General features: G+C 37.5%; 1 long non-coding RNA gene across 1 annotated transcript in view; it reads right to left on the bottom strand.

Annotated features, from left to right (window-relative positions):
* Window positions 1-2,716: 2,716 nt before the first annotated feature.
* Window positions 2,717-26,594, bottom strand: part of LOC128102309 (uncharacterized) — a 158,190-nt gene continuing 134,312 nt past the window's right edge. Inside the window, exons 2-3 of the long non-coding RNA XR_008215380.1 lie at window positions 14,808-14,899; window positions 2,717-2,863 (exon numbers count right to left, since the gene is read on the bottom strand). This is a non-coding gene — a long non-coding RNA (uncharacterized LOC128102309). The remainder of the gene's footprint in view (window positions 2,864-14,807; window positions 14,900-26,594) is intronic.

Below are 26,594 nucleotides of genomic sequence, written 5' to 3'. Positions count from 1 at the left end.
ACACACACACACACGTATGTTTATATATATGGTGTATACATATGTGTACACACGCACACATATCACAGCACATATGCACACACACAATCTGATTACTGTATTTGGAGCCTCCAGCTTATAGAAGTGTGAGAGACGGTTTTTGTAATTTTAAGTCACTAAGTTTGTGGTAGTTTCTTACAGTGACCTAGGAAACTCTAGATTTCTCTAATCATTTTGACCTATAATGGAACACTTTTTTTTTTTTTCAAATAATTGTGGTCAATATCAAGACAAAATTTAGGCAAGTCTATTCACATCCCAAAATTCCAAATAAAATTAGGAATGTACATAGTTTGCATGAGACTCAGGAAAGCAACCATTGGCAAAATGTTTTCTCAATAGGCAGTTTTGGATAAACCGTATTTTCACATTCTAAAATTTAAGGTTCAAAATTCTTATTGAGATACTCCAATGTGAGAAAATTCATCAGTATAACAGATATACGATGCAAAAGATATTATTGTTTACAAGAGTTGAACTCTTGTAACTATTATAAAAGAAAACTATTTTTACCTCACAAAAGTAGAATAATATATCATCATCTATTGATGGAATTATATGTTAGGCAATTGTTAAGTAACTAAGCTACTATATAAGTAATCTTATCTTACTTAATCTATTTTATTTAATCCTCAAAATTGCACTATTATTAGTACTCATATTTTAAAGCTAAATAAATTGGGATTCAAAGAGAATTAGTAATTTGCACAAGGTCACACAGATGGTGAATGCTGCAGTTGAAGTTAATAGGTCAGTTTGAATCTGTTCCATGAAGCTAATAATTCCTATCTGTATATTCTAAGTGCCCTTTAACTCCTAAAAGTTTTCACTTCTATAAATTGCAACTAATCCTAAAGTCATGGGAGATAAATGAAATAAGACTTCAAATTCCAATCTAAGTGTCTTCAGCTTATTAATGATACCATCATAAATAGAATGAAATTAATCAAGAAAAAGGGGATGGGTTCTTCTTAATATCATGGCGAAACAAGAATTAAAGCTCTCTGACACAGGTGTGTTGTAGTGGCTAAAGAATAATTAAAACTGGACCAGTGCGGTGGCTCAGCTGGTAAGGACTTGCTGCAAAGACTAAGGACCTGAGTGGGAGCCCTGGGACCCACACGGTGGAAGGAGAGCACCAGCTCCTGCAAGTTGTCTGTCTTCTGACCTCCACGTGGGCACTGTGGCACACCTGCCCCACCCCACAAAGAAATGCAAAATGAAAATAGAAACAGTAATGGAAACAAGAAATGGCACATAGATGAGTTTTAAAAGAAAGTTTAAACAGAAATTTGATGGGCTATTAATGGAGAAACATAATCTATAGAACTATCTTTCTGTTATAAATCAGTCAAGTTCTAGTATATTTTAAAAATACTTAAGTGGTTGGCTATAGTAAACTAAAAAAAGATGTAAAATTCTGTGGGAAAAAAAGATTTAGAAATGGTGACTTAGCAAAGTATTTAAAGGTTAAATAAGGATACTCCTGCTCCCTTGAAAAATTGGCAGATGGGTGCGGGTGGCTCTGGACACCTATCTTACGGCTAGTAAATATGAGACAGCTTCCTCAGCAGCTCCTAAGTTCAGGTATGCCTCTGCCGGAAGTGTAGTGAGCACATACCACCCTACTGCTGTCACCATGGGGCAGGGGCAATACAGCGGCGTGGGAGTTGGTGATCAGGATTTGATGCCCCCAAAGTTTTCCAATTAAACACAAGAATTAATTTTGATTCTCCTAAAAGAAAACACCTAAGCTGTACCCTGGGCTTTTTTTTTTGAACATTTACAGTCTCCTTTAGTTACAGAAAGCATTGCTCCAGGTCCAGCTGCAGAGTAGATCTGTGTTTACTTGAAGACCTTAGGCCTATGAGCTGAATTAAAATTAGAAAACGCAAAGGCTGACTACAGTTTTTATATGTGAAATTCTCAACTTTCCTCACGTTTTAAAGAGGTTATTTTTTATTTCTTTTTATTTTCATCTACTTGAGTTTTTATTTTTCACGAATGTGAAAAAGGTAAAAGACTACTTATGTTTTTAAAAAGAACTGTCAGTTTTTATCTAGGTAAATGGTCCCTTAATAACAATGTATTTAATTTCTATTTTGAAGATGGCAGTCTGGTCTACAACCCTTACTCCTCTGAAAATTAGAGCATTTGCCAGAAAATTACCTTGAAGCTCAGGGAACACTTCTGATGCTGTAGAAGGACAAAATAAAATGCTGGGTGGGATATAATGTGACGGATTTCTGACTCTCTTGAATACTTGTTAAAAATAAGAGAGAAAAATGCTGAAGTGATAACTTAATAAATGATATATACAACTCTCAAATGAAAAGAAAATAATTAAATCTCAAAATATATTTAGATTTTAGTTATATATGTCCAAGATAGATACAAGAGACTGAGTGTCAAATGTGGGTAGTTAATCTCTGTTACTCAAATCGTCACTTTGTACCCACGGATTTAACATCTCCTCAGCCTGTATAATACCGTGGGTGGGGGATAAGCACCTTAACATAGTTTCTGATGTGCAACAGTGCTAACGGAAAGAGGAAAGTGAGGAGACGAGAAACAGACACGTTAACAACAACTCTTTTTCTCTAAAATCCCATAATTCTACTTCATTTTTAAAGTTAAGAAACGGAAAACTCATTCCACAAATATTTCATTGCTTGCCTCCAAAAAATTGTTGACATCCTCTGTGGCCATCTGCCAAGGTGGGCCTTTCTCTGTGCTTGATGGAATTAGAAGAGTTTCAGGGTTCTGTGGGTTGAAGGAAGAAGATATTCTGTGCTCTTGATTTCTTGTATTTATTTTCTTGGTTCTGTTAAAAAGCAAACAAGGGTAAATTTACCAACTTTGAACAGTTATTCTATATATATTAATATTCACATTCAAATTAAGTGTAAGCTTTTTTATGAGGTTAGCTTAGAATCATATAATCTGAGTTTTAAATATAAATTATGTGCTAATAGTATGAGTAATAAGGAGCTGTAGGACTCCGGTGACATGACTCCCATGCTTCACACTAAGAGAAAGCAACTCCACCAGCCTCCACTGGATCCAAGTGCAGCTGAGCCAACCTGGATCCAATGTACTGTTGCTTTCATCCAAATACCCGAGGGGGAAAAATGCTTACTGAGGCAAGCCAGTGAATTTTTAGTGGTTTGTTCTACTGACGCTTCCTCTACTTGTACAGATAATGAAAATGAATGGTAACGACTATCTTGTATAAACTTCCACAAAGATCTAATTGGTGGAGATGGGATATGAAACAGATCAGGTCTGATTTAAGAATCTATATTTTAACAGATATGCTAGAGTCCAATTACACTACATTGGTTAGATTATTTGATATTTAATTATCTATAAATATGACAATGGTATATATTTAAATTTATAGTCTATAAAACTGTCAAAAGACAAAGTTAACCTACAGTCTGGAGTAAAATATTTTTATCTTGAGAAATTAGTAAATAAGATATAATATATTTTTAGTCATTCACAATAATAGACATCTTTGGGATTGCTTCCTAACATCAAATGCTGGCCCTTAATGCTGACATGGTAATTCACAAATCTACTCCTGGTCCTTGAGAGAAAATTAAGTCATATTCAAAATATTACAACAATAAAGTTAAACGCTTGTTGTGTGATCCCTAACTTATATCTAGCTTTCAATAGCTATATACGAGCAACTTAGACATGTGATCCAAGCTGCACAGTAACCAACCACTTATTTATTTCTGAAAAAAAAATACTAGAACATGACTGCTTTTTAACTAAGATAAATAGTTCTATAGATTATGTTTCTCCATTAATAGCCCATCAAATTTCTGTTTAAACTTTCTTTTAAAACTCATCTATGTGCCATATCTTGTTTCCATTACTGTTTCTATTTTCATTTTGCATTTCTTTGTGGGGTGGGGCAGGTGTGCCACAGTGCCCACGTGGAGGTCAGAAGACAGACAACTTGCAGGAGCTGGTGCTCTCCTTCCACCGTGTGGGTCCCAGGGCTCCCACTCAGGTCCTAAGTCTTTGCAGCAAGTCCTTACCAGCTGAGCCACCGCACTGGTCCAGTTTTAATTATTCTTTAGCCACTACAACACACCTGTGTCAGAGAGCGTTAATTCTTGTTTCGCCATGATATTAAGAAGAACCCATCCCCTTATTCTTGATTAATTTCATTCCATTTATGATGGTATCATTAATAAGCTGAAGACACTTAGATTGGAATTTGAAGTCTTATTTCATTTATCTCCCATGACTTTAGGATTAGTTGTAATTTATAGAAGTGGTTAGAGTAAATTAAGAAAAGATGTAAATAATGGGTAAAGGAAAATTCTGAGAAAAAAATGGCAGAAACAATGACTTAGTAAAGTATTTAAAGGTTAAACAAAGATGTTCCTGCTCCCCTGAACTGCTGGGTGGATGGCTCCAGGAAGTTCACAAGGTTCAGGTGTATCAGTGCTGGAAGGCAGCCATGGAGAATTAACTCTTCTTGGCTTCACGCAGTGACTGCATGGGGCACTGTTTAGAACTGGGAGGCAAGGACAATGCCACTGCTTTGGTGGTAAAAGTTTACCAAGAACTGAAGAATATTTTCAAATATGATACATAGATGATATGATGAGAAAATGTATTTAAAGAAGGTGAAAATATAGATTTGTACAACCAGACCAATCCAAGTATACACCATATATACCCTCACATCTCCTTTCTTTCTGGCATGGCCATCCCTTGCCTTTCCCATTTTACAGATACTCTGCATATTTTAAGTCTGAGAGCATTTTTCAACATTCTGTAGGGTAGCACACTATCCACTTCAGGCCTACTGTTTGGGAATACAACCCACCCAAAACTCAGAGGAAAAGGCAAGCTGATCTTTGCTCCCCTGCAGAGATGACTGGTAATGAATTTTTCTTTAAAGTCAAATTTTATTTAATAACGCAATTCAAGCTCGTGGTGGTGAGCACAGAAGAAAAATGTTTCACTTCCTCTTCCCACAGAGAAACAACCACAAATGCACTCTTGTACGGCTCCTTCTATACATCTTATTCACCTGCCTTCTGAACTCTTGGGGACAGATTACTTAGTGAGTCAGAGTTTCTCAAACCTGAGAAAGGAATTTTGATAGATTTGCTATACAGTAGCAAATACCAGCCAATGCCAGGCAGCAATCCATAATTAACATTTCTACAGTCAACGTTTAGTCTCTGACAGGAACATAATAAGTCTGCCTAAAATTCATTTTGATATCAAAGTGCTCTTAGTATATTTCCATCTTAGTTTTTAGCTATAAATGAGTTAACAGAAAAAGAATTTTATATTTCAGATCTTTTGTGCCTTCAGAATGGTTATTATAGACATGTATTAACTCTATCCATGGAACCACAATATGTTATATATAGATACAATGAAAAATTATCATCTTAAACTTATTTATTCAGATGCTATACTATGAATGGAATATAACCTTGTCTTCAGTCCTAATGTTCAACAACTCAATGACTAAAAACTGTAAGGACAGGACTTTTGGGGGCTGGGGAGATGGCTCAGTGGTTAAGAGCACTGACTGCTCTTCCCGAGGACTTGGGTTCAATTCCCAGCATCTACATGGCAGCTCACAGCTATCTGTAACTCCAGTTCCAGGGGACCCGACACCCATGGCAGAACACCAATGCACATTAGGAAAAAAAAAAAAAAAAGGAACAGGACTTTTAATTCCTCACTAAACATAGGTAGTGATTTATCACCCACAAGTGTCCAGTTTTTTCTGGGTTTGCATATACTCCCTGCAAGCAGCTTCTATAGAGAATTCAGGTACCGAGTCAAATGAAGATATATAGGGACATGTGGAACTACTCATTTACCATCTTCAACTACTGCCTCTTACATCATGCCTGGCACTGCATTCAGATGTACCCCATCAGGTACATACTCTGCATTAAAATAATTAAAAATTATTCACATCACATAACACACTATTGGAGTAGTTTTCTTCACATTTCTCAATTTTCATTTCCCACATTTTCTTTTTAAAATTTTTACATATTTATCATAAAATAAGTAACGTGTAAAGAAATGCATACATTTTAAATAAAATTTGCCCATCTAGGCTGACAATACTCTCTCCCTTGTAAGAGTCAAAGACCATGTAACAGAAAACCTTGATACCAGGTATGTATGATAAGCCCCCTTTTGAGCTATTGGTCAGGGCTGCCCAAGAGACTCTCAAACATTACAAGCTCTTGCCCTTTGTTGCCTCCCAGAGGTGAAAGATAAGTCTCTATTGATGAAGACAGAACATACTTCAGATGCAGGGCGCAGATGCCCCTGAGCTGGGCTGATCTGAAAGACTCCCTGAGGACTAACTTTCATGGTACCAGAAGGCACAACGGAAACTTCCAAAGGAAGGAAGCAATGAACAGTCCCACACGGCTATGGCACTTATGAACTACAACAGCGCATGGCCCAGCAACCCAGAGAGTGCAGGAACAGTAGGCATACTTCGGTGGTTTCCAAAAGGTCTCTAATTGGACTTAAATTCCATTCAACAAGAGAAAAACCATGCCTGATACTGGAAACTGAGCCAACTACCCAGAGCTAGTAAAATCATGAATCTTGGAGGAGAATTTACAAGCACCACTTTCCTAAACCAGAATAATCCCTTACTACATTCTAAATATTTGTCATTATACTAACAGGTGTCATTCTCACCCCACATCAGGGAAACTTTTCTTTGTAACAGACAGAGACCACTACAGAAAAGCACAACCAATCAAAATCCAGAGGTGTGGAACCTGTCCCAGTGCAAATATCTAGAATACAACTCTGACAGCTAAGGCTTAGGGAACACTGCAGAAGAGGAGGAAGAAAAACTGTAAGAAATAGTCTTTGCAGAGGAGAGCATTGAAAAAAACACTTATAAGTAATATTATATAGATCAAACAGATTGTATTTATATATTTAGCAACACACACACAAACACACACGTAACAAAAATTAATGAAAAAAGGAAGCTATGAATTTGAAATAGAGCAAGGAAGGGCATATGGGAAGGTTGGAAGGAGGAAAGGGAAGGGGGAAAATGAAGAAATTATAGTCTCAAAAAACAAAAGAACATAAAATTCTTGCAAATGAATAAAAAGATCATACACAAACAGTAACCAGACTCCAAATCTATGCAACATGAACTTCTATACAACAACTCAATTAACTTGGAGTAAGAACAGACATTTGTAATGGGAGCTATGGAACTTTATAGTATATTTTCCACTTTCAGTATATGTATTTTATGCACTTATCCACCCAAACCAAAACATCTATCACAGAATTAGAACAGCAATTAGCTTTATATCATTTTTTATAATGTGTCCATTTCTGCATTCCTTCCTTCCTCAATCCTTATATTTATCATTTCTTCTTCTCTTTTCTTGTTATATTGTGCCCACATATACGTTTGCTTCATATAAACACCAATAAGTGTATAGATACCTCTCTAAAAAGCATTATTCAAATGCATGTGAAGTCAGGGGTTAAATATGGATGTTGTTTATCAGAAGTCACACCTTCTTTTGTTAATTCTTTTATTTTTTGACATTATAATATATTCTGGCTAGTTTTATGTCAACCTGACACAAGCTAAAGTCATCACAGAGGAGTGAGCCTCAATTGAGGAAAAACATTGAAAAGATAGGGCTGTAGAGAGCCTGTAATGCACTCTCTCAATTAGTGATTGATGGGGGAGGGCCCAGATCATTGTGGGTGAGGCCACCCCCAGGCTCATGGTCCTGGATTCTATAAGAAAGCAGGCTAAGCAAGTCATAAAGAGCAACCTAGTAAGCAGCACTCCTCCATGGCCTCTGCATCAGCTCCTGCTTCCTTGGTTCCTGGCTTATTTCAAGTTTCTGTCCTGACTTCCTCCAGTGATGAGCTGTGATGCAGAAGAGTAAGCCAAATAAACCTGATGCTCCAAAGTTGCTTTGGTCATAGTGTTTCATCACGGCAACAGAAACTCTAAGACATACCCTTTCCTCCTTCCAACCTTCCCACATACCCCTCCTTGCTCTCTTTCAAATTCATGGCCTCCTTTTTCACTAGTTGTTGTTATATACATTTACATTCCTAAGTACAACCTGCTCAGATGTGTAATGTTACTCACATGTATGTTTTCAGGGCTGACAATCTGTATTAACAACCAGTTGGTGTGCTCTTCCCTGGGGAAGAGTTGTTTCTCCCACTCTCAGCATTCCTTAGTTGCCTGAAGCTCTTTGTGTAGGGTTGAAGACTTCTGGGTTTCCTCTCCACCTTGGCATGTCTATTGTTGTTCTTATCCAGCACATGTTGAGTGAGTCTTGTTAGTGGGACTTTATAGTACCTTCTGACATTGTTAGGAAACAATCTCACAGCAAACTTCCTGATCCTTGAGCTCTTAAGATATTTCTGCTCCCTCTTCTGCAATTCTAAAATGTTCATCAAGTCTTAGAAGCAGGAGTGTCTTGTAGATATATCCACTGGGACTAGGCTCCACAACCCTGCAATTTGACTGGTTGTGGTCTGTAATAGTCTCTGTCTGTTGCAAAGAGAAATTTCCTTGAGGTGGTAAGGGCTACACTTATATGTGCATATGAAGACAAGTATTTAGCATGTAGTTAGGGATTATGCTGGTTTAGGAAAGTGGTAGTTAGAGATTGTCCTCTAAGATCAGTGACTTTACCATACCAGGCTAGGTTCCTGTTGTTGAGTGGGCAGTCCAGTTAGAGAGCTTCTGATTACTGACAAGGTGAGCATGCTATCACTGCACCTGAAGAGTTATCAAGTTAGCTGGTCACTGTGAGGCATAGGTGTCATAGCTGGTTGGGTAGTACTGCTGGTTATTCCATTCCTTTGAGGCGTGCATGACGCCTCCTAGTTCCAAGGTCTCCCTGGAACCAGGCGCTCCTGGATTAGTGTGAGTTCACTGTCCAGTAAGCATTTGGGATCATCCTGTCCTTGTCTCCCCAGTGCTGAGGTCACTAGCATATGCCACTATCCCAGCTTTTTCTGTGGGTGCCACAAGCTGAATTCAGATACTCTCACGCTTGCACAGCAATCACTTTACTGACTGATAGATCTCCCAACACTCTGCTTTTTAAAATTATGTAACTATTTGCTTTTTATTTCTTTGACTTCCCTAATAAGATATTAAGGTCCATTAGGGATTTAGTATTTACTAAAAATCATAAAACAATCCCTGGTTAAATTGATGGCATACAAATATACTTTAAAATAAATGAATAAATAACTGAGTAATACCCTTAATGTTGAACTTAAAAAGATTTTAAAAATACTTCCATAGGTAAAAAGAAAAGCACATAAAGGCAAATTAATTTTACCAGAAGGCCTTTATATGTTACTGTTTTTTAAACTGTACCCTGATGTTACTCTGAGTATTTTGTAGAAATTTTAGGATATACTGGTACATGTATAGATAATTTTCCCTAGTGAAATGATATCATTTTTCTGTTTGAAAACAACTTTACTTTGATTTGTATTCGCTTTAAAGTTATTTACTTGGTAAAAATATGATTTTCACATTTATAAACCCTTTGAGAAAGTATATGTATCATACTGCACAAAAACTGCTTCAGTATTGTTTGACTTCTAGTGAGGGTAGAAAATAGACATGGAGATTATATAACTATTAGAAAATTAAGTGTTATGAGGGGGTGCGAAGTTAAGAGGAACCATTTAAAATGGAACATCAAGAGGTGGCTGTGGCAGCGCAAACCTTTAATTTTCAGTTACTGTGAGGCTGAAGAAGTAAAAGCACAGGAGTTTGAGCATCCTGGGGAAAAAAGTAAGATCCTAGTTCAAAAACAAAATAAAAAAAAATGACGCAGAATGGTCAGAACAGAATTGCTCAAACAGAAAACATCAGAGAAAATATATTAAGAGACGAGGGAAATAGCAATATAGACAAAATATAATTCATGCTCAGATTCTTTTTTTTTAGAAAGAATATTAAAAATATTGATGAATTTTAGCATCAAAAGAGAATCTTAGAGCCTCATAAGGTGACCATTCTGGAAGATTAACATCCACTTAGATGGCATGATTTTAGTTTGTTTCACAATTAAATCAGTTTCCTCTTATACCACACATTGTAGTTTATGGAGAAAAGGCACTCACAGGAAATACGTATACAATGAACAATTTCATGGAATCTGTATTGACAAGAGCCCTTTTCCCATTTAACACATTAGTTCAGCTACTGTATTATTTTGAGAGGTGTAAAATAACACTGAATTGTGTTAATACTAGATCAACCTTATGCATTTGTAAGGGTCATATTCCAGGCTCAACTTGGCACGGACACAGGTTTCTCAGTTACCAATTTAAATGTAATCTAGGTATAGATGTGGCATGGGTTTAGTTTTTCTTTTACTCTTAATTTTTCTTGTTGTGTTATTTCTTAATTGGGGGATCACTTTAAATAGACTTCATCAAATGTCTGTTCTCCTTCCTATAAATTGATTCAGATAATGGTCATCTAAGCACAGTTTGAGAAAGGGTAGGGCAGCCCCTTTCTTCTGTGAATATTTTTATAGATGACACTAACTTCTATAATCAACTGACTATAATTGAAAGAGATAATCTTATACATTCTGGATGAACATATCTAGAAACAAAGCCAAGGCTGGGAAGAAGGCTCCGCTGGTAAAGACTTGCTGCGAAGCCTGACTGACTTTGCTCCCAAGGACAGTTACAGTGGATGGAAGGAATCAACTGCTGCAGGCTGTCTGCTATTCTCTACATTCATACACAGATGCCAGACACATACATATATGGACAAGTGGGCGTATGTTCACACACACACACACACACTCCACTCGAGCAATTTAGAATAACAAAAAGCTAAAGCTGAGATTTCTTTAAGCAGAGGTTCTGCTTCAAGATGGTAACATCAGTTACTGAACAAGAATTTGCAACCTGTCAGATGACAGCTTGATCCAATTTTTAAAAATACAAGTTTTTGTCTATCTATATGTATGTATATATACATACATAAATGCCTGAAAACAATGCATACACATACACACCTAAGTCAAATAAACATATCCATATATTGATTTTACACATGAGTGTGGCCAAAAGGCTTAAGAGCAATCAAGAGTTAACTCTGTTTGGAAAATGCTGGCAGTCCTTATCTCACACTAGTTTTCCTGAAAAGGGATCATGCTTTGGAACTCCTGAGCTTAATACAGGTCATACCTTGGCACTGTCTTAAAATAATTATTATAGAAGGATATTTTAATCCAAGTAATTGCAAGGTGATTTTTGCTATTAAACAGAAGAAATTATCACACAAAAATTTATAAAATTTTATGGTATGTAATAAAAAGCTAGAAAAGAAAATGCCTGAGAAAACTAAAACCAAGTTCTCATATGAAACATGAATGAAGAACTGTGGTGGTATTGTGTTCCCCAAAATATTGTGCATCCTAATAAACTTACCTGGGGTTAGAGAGCAGAACAGCCACAATACTAAACATACAGGATAGGCAGTGGTAGCACATGCCTTTAATCCTAGCATTCCAGAGGCAGAAATCCATCTGTTCAAGGATACAGCCAAGCATGGTGACTCACACCTTTAATCCCAGAAAGCGAGCCTTTAATCCCAGGGAGTGATGGTAGAAAGGAAAGATATATAAGGCGTGAAGACCAGAAACTAGAAGTTTTTGGCTGGTTAAGCATTCAGGCTTTCGAGCAACAGTTCAGCTGAGATTCATTTTGGATAAGGACTTAGAGGCTTCCAGTCTGAGGAAACAGGATCAGCTGAGGAACTGGCAAGGTGAGGTAGCTGTGGCTTGTTCTGCTTCTCTGATTTTCCAAGCATTCACCCCAATAACTGGCCTCAGGTTTGATTTTATTAGTAAGAACTTTTAAGATTTCTGCTACAAAGAACTTACTACAAAAACACATAAAACAGTATGTTTATTTATGGGAGAAAACCTACTTACTCAGAGCATTTGAAATATGCCATAAATTATCATTATTAGTTAAGACAAATGCTTTATATGAATTATTTCATTTACTCTTTGTAATAATCCCAGAAACACAATCTGGTATTCCATTTTACAGAAAGTTGTAGAGTGGAGGAACAGAGACACCAAGAAGCAAAGCAGGCAGAGTTTCATGTCAAGTCCACGAGAACTGCGGTAGGTGCAGTGGTAAAGACAGGTGGCAAAATACAACACACACAAGCAATGTAGGAAATCTTTACATAATTTTTAAAATGCAGAAGCATTAGAGTAGGAGGCGGCCTTTCAAAGCAGTGGGAAAGTGAAACAGGAGATGAACTAATGGAATTCTCCTTTTGATTCTTCCCACATCTGCAAAGGCTCTGACTTCTCTACAAGTGTCCTCAGAGTGAAGCGAATGCTTGGAACACAGATGAGCCCTAACTAAGCTTGAGTAAGAATTTTTCTGCTCTTTTCAATCAGAGAATTGAACTGGTGAGTTATAACTGCTAATTTAACTAGTTAGATGGGAACCTGTATTGAGCCATAGTCTTGATTATATTTTGTTGATATGCTAAATCAACTGAGATCAGGTGTCCTGAGGTCTTTCTACCTTTCATCTGAACTCCTTCAGAGTGACAGAGGTTGGGTGCCAACTTCGCTTGACCCCAGGATAACCAGTAGGTATCCTTAATGGAACCTCCATCAAATTTGAATCACATTTTAAAAAGAACAGAAGAAACAATCCTAAAGTTCATATGGAAGCAAAAAAGAGCGCAAACAGCTGAAGCAATCCTAGACAAAAAGTGCAAAACTTGATTTCCATTTATACTACCAGTTAAGAAAAAGAGCACAGTACTGGCACAAAACATACACATAGACCAGTGGACTAGAATAAAGGACTCAGAGATAAACTTACAAAGTTAGAGACACCTAAATTTTTCATTTACTCTTTGTAATAACCCCAGAAACACAATCTGGTATTCCATTTTACAGAAAGTTGTAGAGTGGAGGAACAGAGACACCAAGAAGCAAAGCAGGCAGAGTTTCATGTCAAGTCCACGAGAACTGCGGTAGGTACATTCAAGAAAAAGCTCCTCCATTGGTGCTGGGAAAATTTTATCTCCACAAGGAGGAAGAAGAAACTAGACTTCTAACTTCTGATACAAAAATGATTACAGACAAACCAAAGGTCTCATATAACAGACAAAACCTCTCAAAGTGCTAAAGGAAAACAGGGAGAGTATTTGAAGCTAAAGACATGGACAAGGGATTCCTGGAAATAGCTCATGATCCAACTGCAGGAATAAGGAAATGTGGTTGAATGAAGCTCAAATGCTTCCACACAGAAAGGAAAAAAAAAAAAAAAACTGGCAGAGTGAAAAGCATTGTACACAGTAAGACACAGACCAAATATAAAGGAGTATAGCGATAATTACTAATCATTATATGGTGGCCCTCATAGGCTCATATGTTTGAATACTTGGTCCCCAGTTGGTAAAACTGTTAGGAAGGACGAATTGTAGCCTTGCAGGAGGAGGTGAAAAATAATGAACTCACTTCTTTGGCAGAGGAGATTTCAAAACACTGTCTCTGTTGTGTGGTTATTAGTAATCACTCAAATGTTGGTCTACAATAAAAAAGAACAAGTGGGGCAAAAAGAATACAATAGTATAGTTTGAAGGGGGAAAAGGCACCAGAAAATTGAATGTTGGAACCGTGTGCTGAAAGATATGAGTACATAAAGGAGAGGGCTGATCTGAAATGTAACTGAGGGAAGGGTGCCCTCAGCACAAAACTCAACCCAGCTGAGCTTCCAGCTTGTGGAAGGCAAAGGCCTAGAGTGTGGCCCTGGTGCAGGAGGTGTCCCTGGAGGTGGGCTCCTGCCATTCCCAGTGCTCTGCCTCCTCCTAGCAGTTTTAAGAGGTGAGTTCTCAGCTGTTCTTACTGCAATGCCTTTGCTCTGTCATTACAACCTTAACCCTATGAAACCACAAAAGCCCAATTACATGCCTCTTTTTAAAAGTTGTCTTGATCCTGGTGTTTTATCACAGCAACAGAAAAATAAGACACACTATAATTCAGAAAAAAATCATGTAGTCATGCGAAAAAGCCAATGACACCATATATATCATGGAAATTAATTAGAAATAAACAATATTGCTCATTTTTTCAAAAAAACATCATTACTGACAACACATACACACATCGTAGTTAAATCACTAACTTGCTCACTACACTGATTTTAAGGACTTGTACGCTGAAGGACTCTGGAAAAGAGAGTAATATGGGAAGAGGGAGGTAGCAACAAAATCTTGTGCCTCAAAGGCTGCACAAACGGTTTGACCTCGTTCAAACAGAAAGACAGACTTTCTTCAAAGGCTAAACTTTATGGTGCTATTGAAAAATAATTTCTGTAAGTCTATATTTCTGGTTTTGTTCAAAAATCATTAAGGTTTGATTTTACAGCCCTCATTTCACTTCACAAGACTTCTTGAGGAAGAGCAGTGTCCCATTTTTAAGTCATATATTCCCAATATCCCAATATGGCAAGTAAAATTTAATATGTCTCTTCTGGCTTGTACACCTCATATCCCATTTGAAAAATTTTAAATACAGCTGGGAGGTGAGGTCACATAAACATGCAAGTAGTTATACACAGAGAAATCTGGATGAAAAAATATGCTGGAGAAAAAAAGACAATTGGTAGGAAAATTTTAACTGAGTAACCATACTATTTATGAGGCTACGGTTTATACTTACCTGGAGTGTCTAATTTCTTTAGATACTGTCTAAATCACACAGCCTTCAACATCTATCTTACAGAGGCAGAAGTGGACATCTCCAATGCTCTCCTAAAAGAAAAACATAGAAACAAGTATACAGATGAATTTCATTTCTTTAAATAGAAAAATCTTCAAATTATGACTCTTCTTATTAGAGAAAACAAATTTATTTAATAATCTAAGGTAAGGAGAATATTCTAAGGTAAGGGTCACATTATGGAACATATTTTAAGCAAATAAACAAACCCAAAAATTACACTGAGATTTCTCTTTAGAAAAGTCAGACAGTTCTGTCAAACAGATTTCAGGTTTCTCTCTCTCCCCTTGTACACATTTATTTACATCCATGTCCTATGAGGTCAGAGGACAGCTTGCAAGAGCTTTGCTACCACCATGTGGACTCTAGGGATGGAACTCAAGGGGTTAGGCTTGGTGCAAGAGCTTCTACCTGTTGAGCGACACCCTGGGTCCTCAACAGGGATTTTGATGCATGTCATAGGAAGAGCAATTTCTATGCATAAATTTTTTGTTTGTGACTGTAATTTAATTTTTAACATTTCTGCCTTCCCTTTCCTCCCTCCAAACTCTCCTATATACCTCTCTCAGCTTGCCTTCAAATTCATGGCCTCTTTTTTCACTGTTATTGCGTGCACATATGCATGCATATATATATTCCTAAATATAACCTGTTGATCTCACATAATATTACTGGTATGTAACTTTTCACGGCTGTTTGGCACTGGACAGATTAACTGGGACTGCTTCTCCCTCTTCCAGCTTTACTCAGTTCTATGAAAATTTTAATAAATACGATTTAAAATTAATAAATGTCATAAAGCATATAGATTCCAGTGTCCTCTATGATTTTTCATATTTTAGAAATTTGTTCCTTGTTCATAATTCCTATAAAGCACAATCTGGATTATATCTGAACTGTTGTAAGAGCAAGAGAAAAAAATGCTAAATTCAAAACTTCTGGCTTGTGAAAAAAACTAAAACTCTATTCTTATCACTTAAACACCCAGATCAGTATTTTACACCATCTTAAGAAAGCTTGGCAGAAAAGTTGCTTTAAAAAAGAAAATGACTCTAATTGCCAAATGAATTTAGGCAGAGAATATGTCCTTTAACTGCAAAACTTTATTCTTATCATCCGACAGTGCAATTTTGGAGAGGATTTCAATGCTACAGGGCCATTCCTTTAACATGTTTTAGAAACTACAAAGTCTTAAGCTACTCACAAATCATTCTGAATACAATACCACTGTTGCTGTTAGTCATTACTGTAGATCCTTGTTTGTTTGTATTTGTACATTAAAGTACTTGAGACACTTTAAAACATATTAAGACATGGCTGTTGGTTAGATATTCAGATTTAATTTTTTATGATACTAACAGTTTATCTTAAAAACCATAGTCTGATTGCAAATGCAGTGTTCTATATGCCTAAAAATCCATTAAATACGGCTTATACTTGAAATAAAAATTTGTAGGTTTGGCATATCTCTTGTGATAAAGTACGCGTTCTTAAAATATTCCTGCACATCTAATTATAAAAATATAGGAATTTGTAGAAAAAAAACCCATGCTTTCTAGCTTCACACAGCTATATCAGTGTATCTATCCAACTTTCAAGATTCTCCTCATTTGTGGCCAGTTAGTACCTTTAAAAACATTTTAGTTTACATTTTCAGTGACTTAATCAAGCCATTGTCATAGCAAGAAATTACAAAATAAAATAAAGCCCCGGTCTTTCATTATAATAGTAATTAAACATTTGAAGATTTCAAAATTATTTACAGTTTAGGCTTGCTTTATAAAGGCCCTCAGTGTTTTAAACAAGACTCTTAATCCATGGATGATATATGTTCACAACTGTTTTATGCAAGAGAATAATTTTAGCCTGAGTATATGCAAACCACTGTTTAATACCAATTAAGACCATTAGAATGCTTATTCCAAATTCTTCCAGGAGACCTTGAACTACTAAATTTTCCTGTGGCAAAGAGTAGAAGAGTTCCTTAGTAGGTATGCCTATGACCCTCTGAAAAATTCAAATGTGACTGACTATAAATCTTGCCCACTGACAACTTTTTCTTCAGCCCTCTTGAGACATGTCTAGTTAATCTGGCTTCAGTTGGCAATATATCTAAAATATAGAGGAACCCAAGTTTTCTTCACATTGAAAACCCTCATGCTTCACAAAGCACTAAAACAAAAGAATTATGTCCATAAAAATAAGCAATATTTTTTTCTTTCCTTACTAGTATTTTCTAAAAACATTCACCTGATATGTACAAAGCATCTCTTCGGTTGTAATAGTCAGTTTGGTCCTGATACAACTGTCCCCTCACTAGCAAAGGCAGGCTGGCATTGAAATAACAATGCTCTTGTCTTAGTCTTCCCAGTGCTGGGATAACAGGCAGGAACTATCTTGTCCATATATGATGCTATACTTTCACTATAATATCCATTACTTCAGGGAAACTAGTAATTTGGGGTTATGATTATTTGTAACTATCATCAGTTTTTTTTTTTCAGAATGAAAGTACAAAGTTTTCCCAAATACAGTAACAGAGAACATTCATATACACAAGGAGTGAATGATGACCCAGGTGAATGTGTGTTCTTGATATGGGCATGGCCATGCCAAGTATTCCAATGCTTCAACTTGGAGGAGTGGCAAAGCCTTCCTTGGGTCAGGTTCAGAGGGATGACAAACTTTCCTGTGGTCTGAGTGTGAATAGTGACAGTTTGTGCATAAAAAGTCCACTATCACTTTCTCCTCCAAATGTTTATGGCCTGAGGACTGTGCCCTATGGAGCTCTGTCTATTGAGATTAGAGAAACCAACTAACTTCCTTGTTCAGTTATATGTAATAATCCCTCCTTGTTTTATGCATGCAATAACTATGCCTCAGTTTTTAGCTGTATGTAATAAGCCCACCTCTCTGTTCACCTATATATAATAAAGAAACAAGAGTTTCCAGGTTGCTAAAGCTTCTTCATCTGAGAGCCTGCCCATGCTGATCTCACTATTTTTCTGTCCCTATATCTGTAAGTCTGTCCTTTCTTCATTCCCTTGATGTCTCAGTTAGTTTAAGCTCTGGAGTCATGGAGAGTGCTGTACATATGGACACTCCATTATGAGGTTTGCTGACGGAAACAACTACTGAGCCAGCAAGGTTGAAGTCCAGGGAATAGGTTGGTATTTCACTCATTACTTTTAATCCTTTACAGTCTTCCTCCAGACCTCAAAAAAAAAAAAAAAGTTTTGGAAACAATTATTAAGCAAATACTCAGAGTTAAGAAAATAAATACATTGCAGAGAACAACAGTGTGAGCAAATAAGATGATGTGAACATGAATGTCTAGATTAAGTTTACAATCATTTAAAATATTTTCAAAATGGATCACAAACTAAAAACAGTCAAAAAAATTGTAAAATCTAAAAAAATCTGGGCACTAAGCATCCAAGAAATCCGGGAATATATGAAAGGACAAAACCTATAAATAGGATATGAGTGGGTAGAGGAAAAAGAAACACAGGTCAAAGGAACAGAAAACATTTTAAACAAAATCATACATGAAAATTTCCTCAATCTAAAGAAGATCAAGGTGCCTATCAAGTTACATGAAGCACAAAGAACACCAAATAGGACAGGACCAGAAAAGAAATTCCCATGACATATAATAATGAAAACATCAAATATTCAGTACAAAGTAAAGATATTACAAGCTGCAAGGGAAAAAAGACCAAGTCACATAGAAATGTGGAAACATTAGAATAACATCTAACTTCTCAAGGGAGACTCTGAAGGCCAGAAAGGCCTGGACTCATATTCTACAAACTCTGAGAAACCACAGATGCTAGTCAGAATGCAGGACGCAGCAAAACTATCAATAATAATCACTTGAGAAACAAAAATATTCCACAAAAAAGTAAATTTAAGTAATTTCTGTCTACTAAATCAGCCCTACAGAGGCTCCAGAAGGAAAATTTCTGTCTGGAGAGGTTAACTGTACCCAAAAAGACACAAGTAATAAATAATCACAGACCTGTTAATAGAAAGGGGAGATTAAAAACCTTAACAACAAAGTAACAGGCATCAATAAATACTCCTTTTTAATAATTCTCAATATCAATTACCTCAATTTCCCAATAAAAACATACAAACTAAAAGATGGATTGGCAAATAGGATCCACCTTATACATCCAAGAAACAAACCTCACCATCAAAGATAGGTATCAGTTCAGGGTAAATGGATCCAAGGAGCAAGCAGGTGTAGCCTCTTTCATAACTGACAAAAAGACTTCTAACCACGACTAATCAGCAGAGATAGGTAAGGACACTAAAAAATACTCATCAAAGGAAAAATCCACAAGGAGTATTTCACAATTCTAAACATTTATGTACCAAATATAAGGGTACTCAAGTTTAAAAACAAACAAACAAACAAACAAACACTACAAGTTAAAACCACATATTGGACCCCCACCACCACCAGTGACTGATGGTGACTTTAATATCCCACTCTCACCAATAGACAGATCATCAAGACAGAAACTAAACAGAATAAAATGGATGAGATCTACACGAGCAAACTGGGGGTGAGGGGGGTAATGGAGGGCAAGGGATGGGGGATGAGAGCTTAGGGGAGCGGGAGGTTCGAGCTGGAATGGGAACAGAGTGGGAGAGCAAGGAAAGAGATATCATGATAAATGAACACACCATGGGAATAGGGAGAAGCAGAGTGCTAGAGAGGTTCCCAGGAATCCACAATGATGACTCCACCATAGACTACTGGCAATGGTCAAGAGGGTGCCTGAGCTGACCTACTCTGGTGATCGGATGGCTGAATACCCTAACTGTCATCATAGAACCCTCATCCAATAACTGATGGAGGCAGATGCAGAGATCCATGGCCAGGTCCTAGACCAAGCTCCAGGAGTCCAATCGATGAGAGAGAGGAGGGATTCTATGAGGAAGGGATATCAAGACCACAACTGGAAAAAATACAGAGACAACTAGCCAAAGTAGTGGAAACGCATGAACTGTGGACCAATAGCTGAGGAGCCCCCATGGTACTGGACCAGGCCCTCTGGATAAGCGAGACAGTTGTTTAGCTTGAACTATATAGGGGGCCCCCAGGCAGTGGAATTGGGACCTGTCCCTAGTGCATGAGCCAGCTTTTTGAAGCCTAGTGCCTATGCTGAGACACTTTGTGCAGTCTTGGTGCAGGGAGGAGGGGCTTGGACCTGCCTCAACTGAATCTACCAGGCTGGGCTGACTCCCCATGGGAGACCTTGCCTTGGAGGAGGTGGAAATGGGGGGTGGGTTAGGGGGAAGGCTGGGGGTGGGAGGAGGGAGGACAGGGGGATCTGGTTGGTATGTAAAATGAATTGAAAATCTCTTAATTAAAAAAAATGAAAAAAAACTACATAAAACAAATGGATTTAACAGACATTTATAAACTTTCCACCTAAACACTGAAGAATATTCTTTCTTCTCATCAGCTCATGGAACTTTCTCCAAAACTGACTAAATACTAGGATACAAACCAAGTCCCGACAGATCAAAGTAAACAATAAAACTCAGCATCTTGTCTGACCTTCATGGATTAGAGCAGGACATAAACAACAATAGAAATAGCAGAAATGATACAAACTCATGGAAACTGAACAACTTACCACACATGAAAAATGGGTCAAGATAGAAATCTGGAAGGAAAATACAAACATTCTGGAACAGAACAAGAATGAAAACACAGTATGTGCAAACACAAGGGAAGCAACAAAGGTGCTTCTAAGAACCAAGTTCATAGCACCAAGTCCCTGCATCAAACCCCTGGAGAGATCTTCTATTAGCTATTTAACTACACACCCAAAAGCTCTAGGATAAAGGTTGGAAACAATGCCCTAGAAGAGTACATGGGAAGAAATGATCAAACTCAGAATCAAATCAATAAAATGGAAACAAAAAATAATACAAAGACTCGGTGAGATGAATGGTGTCTGAGAAATCAACAGCACTGACAAACCTTTAGCCCAAATTAATTTAAAGGAGAGAGAAGATCAAAATTGAAAAACAAAAATAGAGAAGAAAAGACAGACATTACAACAGACATGGGAAATTCAGAGAATCCTAGTCATACTTTAAAAATCTATATTCTACCAAACTGGAAAACCTAAAGGAAATGGAAGAGTTTCTTGATATATACAACCTGCTGATGTTAAACCAAGATGAAATAAGCAATTTATATTGATCTAGTGAATTAGAAGTAGGAATTAAAAATCTCCCAACCATAAGATGCCAAGGGTCAGATGGAGTCAGTGCACAATTTTACCAGTCCATCAAAGAAGAATTAATGACAATACTCCTTAAACTATTCCCACAAAATAGAAACTGAAGGAATATTTCCAAAATCTATTTATGAAGCCACTAATACCCTGATACCAATACTACACAAAGAACCTCCCCAAAAGAAAATTACAGACCATTTTTCTTTATGAATATAGATGCAAAATATTCTCAATAAAATATTTGCAAACCAAATAAAAAACACATAAAAAAGATCATCCACCATGATCAAGTAGGCTTCATCATAGAGATGCAGAAATAGTTCAATATATGAAAATCAGTCAATGTAATCCACATACAAACAGATAAAGCCACATGATCATCTCATTAGATACAGGAATGGCCTTTGACAAAATGTAAAGATACATTTTTTTTTTTTTGCAAAATGCTCCATGACAAAAGTCCTAGAGAAACTGAGTATTCAAAAGACATAGTGTAACATATTAAAGGCAATTTGTAACAATTACACGGCCAACATCAACCTAAAAGGATAAAAACACAAAGCCTTTCCAGTAAAATCAGGAAGAATCATATCCACTCTTACATACCTAGTCAGGGTAGTATGTGATGTTTCAGCTATAGCAGTAAGACAAGGAGATCCAGGTGATACAAATATAGAAGGAAGAAGCCAAAGTATCTCTGTTTGCAGATGATACAAATTTCATACATAAAAGACCCTAAAAAACTCCATGAGTAAACATGTAAAGCTGATAAACAGTTTTGGGAAAGTAGCAGCATAAAAAATTAATACACAAAATCAGTCACCTTCCTACAAATGATAGACAGACTGAAAAAGAAAATTAGGGAAACAGCGCCTTTCATAACAACCACACACAAAAAAAGAAAAGAAACAAAAAAGAAAGATCCTTGAGATAATTGTTACCAAGCAAGTGCAAGACTTGCATAATAAAACCTAAGGTTTTATTAAACCTTCATGAAGCAAGAACATGAAGAGATCACCAGAGGATGGAAAGCTCTCCCGTGTTCAGAATCAGTAGTGAGCCTTCAGGTGGGTGCTGGAAATTTTTGCTTTCTGCAAGAGCAACAAGTGCTCTTAACTGATGGGCCATTTCTCTAGCTCCACATATGTATATATAAATATGCAACCTACTAAGTGCATTTAGTATCATTCATATGTAACTGTGCTATAGAGGGGAGAGCTAACAGGTTTCACAGAAATTCCTGAGATCCAAATGTGTATTGAGCTTGCTTCATTCCAGTACATCCAGTACAGTGTCATTCACCTCCACTAATTATCAACTTTAACAAATGGGGGACTTGGAAAAATTCTGAAACTTTAAATATCGTGACAGAGAGGGTGAAACAGCTCATCAGTGCAGAGCCAATGGCAGCACTGAATCACCAAAGGCAAGGCGAACACAGCTATTGAAATGGTCAGAAAATGACAAGAGTGCTCTGGCCCCAAATGGGCAGTATAGGGAAGGTGATTTCATTGTGGCCTGACTTATTGGACCTTTGGTACTGGCTAATCAGTCATGTAGTTTCCAAGAGTGAAATAGATAAGAAGCTTGTTACATTTTTGTTTGATCTGTATAAGTAGGAAAATTTTCAAATAAATGAAAGGTTTCATTGGATAGTAGCAACAAGGAATCTTGACCCATGAGCCAATTTCAAGACTTTAGCCAGTTTGCAGATCCAGAACTCCAAGAATGAAGGTATGGCCAGATCCCCCTAAGGATGGATCTTGCTAAAATACCTGAATTTTACTGTTAGTCTTTCTCCCATCATTCCTCAGAGGGACTTAAAATCCTTTACAAGAGTAAATGTATACAGCAGAAAAGAATCAGACTTTCTGGGGTCTGGACTGACAGTGATTCCAAGAGACCCAAAGATTCATTGTGGTCCTCTAGTTAAAGTAGGGGCTTAACGAAGTCAGATATTTAGCGGGTTTTGGCTTAACTAGTTCAGTGGGTCCCTGTACTCTTTATGTGGTTATTTATTCAGTTCCAGAATGTATTATTGGGATAGATATACTGAAAAGTAGGCAGAATCCCCTGTGGAACTATTATGAACTATTATGGTTGGAAAGATCAGATGGAAGCCATTGGAGTTGTGTTTACCAGAAAAATCAGTGAACCGAAACCAATACTGCATCCCTGAGGGAACTGCAGAAATTAATTTCACAATCAAGGACTTGAAAGATGCAGAGGTAGTGCCATCCATGGCATATACATTTACCTCTCTTATCTGGCCTGTACAGAAGACAGATGGATCATGCAGAATGAGAGTTGACTATCAAAAACTTAATCAAGTGATGATTCTGATTGCAGCTGCTGCACCAGATGTAACATCCTTAGTTGAGCAGATTAATGTTTCTCATGGTACATAGCATGCAACTATTGATCTAGGAAATGTCTTTTTTTGGTATCTGTCCATTATGAACACTAGGAGCAATTTGGTTTCAGTTGACAAGGCTATTAGTATACCTTTAAAGTTTGACCGAAGGAGTATATTAACTCTCCATCCCCATGTCATAACAGTTCAAAAGTATCCTGATCTCTGTCTCTTCCACAAAGTATCAGTGCTTCAGTATATTGATGACATTATGCAGACTGGACCAAGTGAGCAGGAGGCAGCAGCCATTTTGGATTTGTTAATAATGCATATGTACACCAGCAGATGGGAAATAAACCCATCCAAATTTCAAGGGCCTTCTACTTCAGTGAAATTTCTAGGGTCCAGTGGTGGTGGGGCATGCAGAAATATCCCTTCTAGGGTGAAGGATAAGTCATTGCCCTGGACTTTCCCACCATTAGGGATGAAGAACAAAGATGTTTAGTGGTCCTCTTTGGATTCTGGAAACAGCACATTCCTCACTTGGGTGTCCTGCCATATACCAAGTGATTTGGAATACTGTTAACTTCGAATACAGCCTGGAATAGGAGAAGGCTCTTCAACAGGTCCAGGCTGAAGTGTAGGCTGCTTTATCATTTTGACATAAGATCCACCAGACTTGATGGTACTTGAGGTGTCAGTGACAGATAGTGATGCTGTTTGGGGCCTTTGGCAAACTGCTATAGGTGAATCACACATGAGAACCTTGGGAGTTTGGAGCAGGACTCCAACATAATTTAGGACAGTTATTCTACCCTTTAGGGATAGCTCTTGGCTTGCTATTGGGACTTAGTGGAATCTAAATATTTGATAACAGTCATCAAGTTACCATGTGACCTGAGCTGCCTATCATGAATTGAGTATTATCTGACCCCTAAAGACATAAAGACCAATGTCCACAGCAGCAATACATTATCAGTGAAAGCTGTATACACGTGATCAGGTCTGAGAAATTTCTGAGGGTATAACAAGTTACATGAAGAAGTTGTTCAAATGCCCATGGTTTCTACTCCATTTACAATGCCGTCTGTTTCCAACTATGCACCTATAGCTTCATGTGGTAAGCCTTATTAGTTGACCGAGGAAGAGAAGACTAGACCTGATTTACAAATGGTTCTGCATGGTATGCAAGTACCCCCCAGGAGTGCACAGCTGCAGCATCATAACCCATTTCTGGGACAACCTTGAAAGATACTGATGAATTTCAGAACTGTGGGCAGTACACATGGCCATACATTTTCCTTTAAAGGAGAAATGGTCAGTTGTGAGACTGTTTACTAATTCATGGTCTGTAGCAAATGGATTGGTTAGATGGCCAGGGACTTGGAAAGAGCATGATTGGAATATTGGTGAGAAGGACATTTAGAGAAGTAGTATGTGGCTATATCTCTCCAAATGGACAAAAGATATGAAGATACTTGTGTCCCATATAAACGCACATAAAAAATTGACTTCAATAGATGAGGAGTTCAAAAATCAAGTAGAGAGGATGACCTGGTCTGTTGACAGATCAACTCTTTTACAAGCCACCCCAGTCACTGACCAGTGGACCCATGAACAACATGGCCTTGGGAGCAGAGATGGAGGTTATGTATAGGTTCAACAACATGAGCCACTCACTGAGACTGACTTGGCTTTAGCTGCTGCTGGGTGTTGATCTTTCAGCCACCAACAATGATATGGCACCATTCCCCAGGGTGACCAGCCACTGACCTGGTGGCAGGTAGACTACATTAGATCACTTTCTTCATGGAAAAGACAACACTTTGTCCTTACTGGAGTAGATATTAATTCTAGTTATGGATTTGCCTTCCCTACACATAATGTTTCTGCCAAAACTACCACCCATGGACTTAAGAGAATGCTTTATCCAGCCTCACGATACTCCAAACAGCATTGCTTCTGACCGAGGGAGTCACTTCATAGCCAGAAAAGTGCAAGAGTGGGCCCATGATCATGGAATCCACTGGTCTTATCATATTCCCCATCAAGAGGGAGCTGATCTGAGAGAATGAGTAGGATACTTTTTGAAGACACTGTTAAAGTGCCAGTGAGTAGGCAGTATCCTGGAGGATGTGGGCAGGACTCTCTAGAAAGCAGTATGTGCTTTGAAATCAGCATGCAAATATACAGCAGTTTCTCCCATTGCCAAGATTCACAAGTGCAGAAATCAAGGGGTGGAAATGGGTATAGTTCTACTCATTATCACCCCCTGGTGACGATGAAATTGAATAACAGTGTTTGGAGGGGTGATTGATCCAGAGACTACCAAGGGTAAATTGGACTCTTTCTCTATAATGCAGGAATGGAAATTTATGTCCAGAGTGTAGAAGATCCTTTAGGGTGTTTCTTGGTGTTACCATATCCTGTGATTAAAGTTAATGGGAAACTACAACAATCTAATCCAGGCAAGACAACAAAGGAGCTAGACTCTTCAGGAATGAAGGTATGGATCACTCCTTCACGACAAGAACCATGACCTGCCGAAGCTGTACTTCTGGATGTAGTAAATGTAGATAGCTATAAATATCAATTAAGGCAAAATAACTAGATGAAGAAATGTGGAGTGTAACTGACATGGGTGTTTCTATGTTAAGACCATGTTTGTGCATATATTCATTAAGCAAAATTTGTATTTTTTATTGTTTTCCAATATATAATGTAACATTGATTGAGATAGTATCAGATACTAACTCATGAGGTAATAAAAGACTAAGCTAAGTATTCCTCAAGGGACAGTGTTACCTACTTTAAAATTTGTGGTTAAACACAACACAGTTTCATCTTGTTAGGTGGAATTATGGCTTGACTATTGTTTTCCTTTAGAAATTAAGCATGGCATAAAGTGATATGATTCTTGGTCAATTTTCCAGGGGATGGACTTGTGATAGCTGATCTTGCTTGTCAACCTGAGTACATCTGGAACCAACTAAAACACACTAAAAGCACACCTATGCTTTTCTTGATTGCATCATTTGAGGTAGGAAGACCCCACCCTAAATCTGGGTCACAGCTTCAGGTGGCAGCCCTCATAAAAAGACATGGGAG

This window comes from Peromyscus californicus, unplaced genomic scaffold (genome assembly GCF_007827085.1).
Source record: "Peromyscus californicus insignis strain IS unplaced genomic scaffold, ASM782708v3 Scaffold_7__1_contigs__length_154581171, whole genome shotgun sequence".
Taxonomy (NCBI): Eukaryota; Metazoa; Chordata; class Mammalia; order Rodentia; family Cricetidae; genus Peromyscus; species Peromyscus californicus.
The sequence above is the reverse complement of the archived record's forward strand: the minus strand, read 5'-3'. Positions and strand labels throughout refer to the sequence as shown.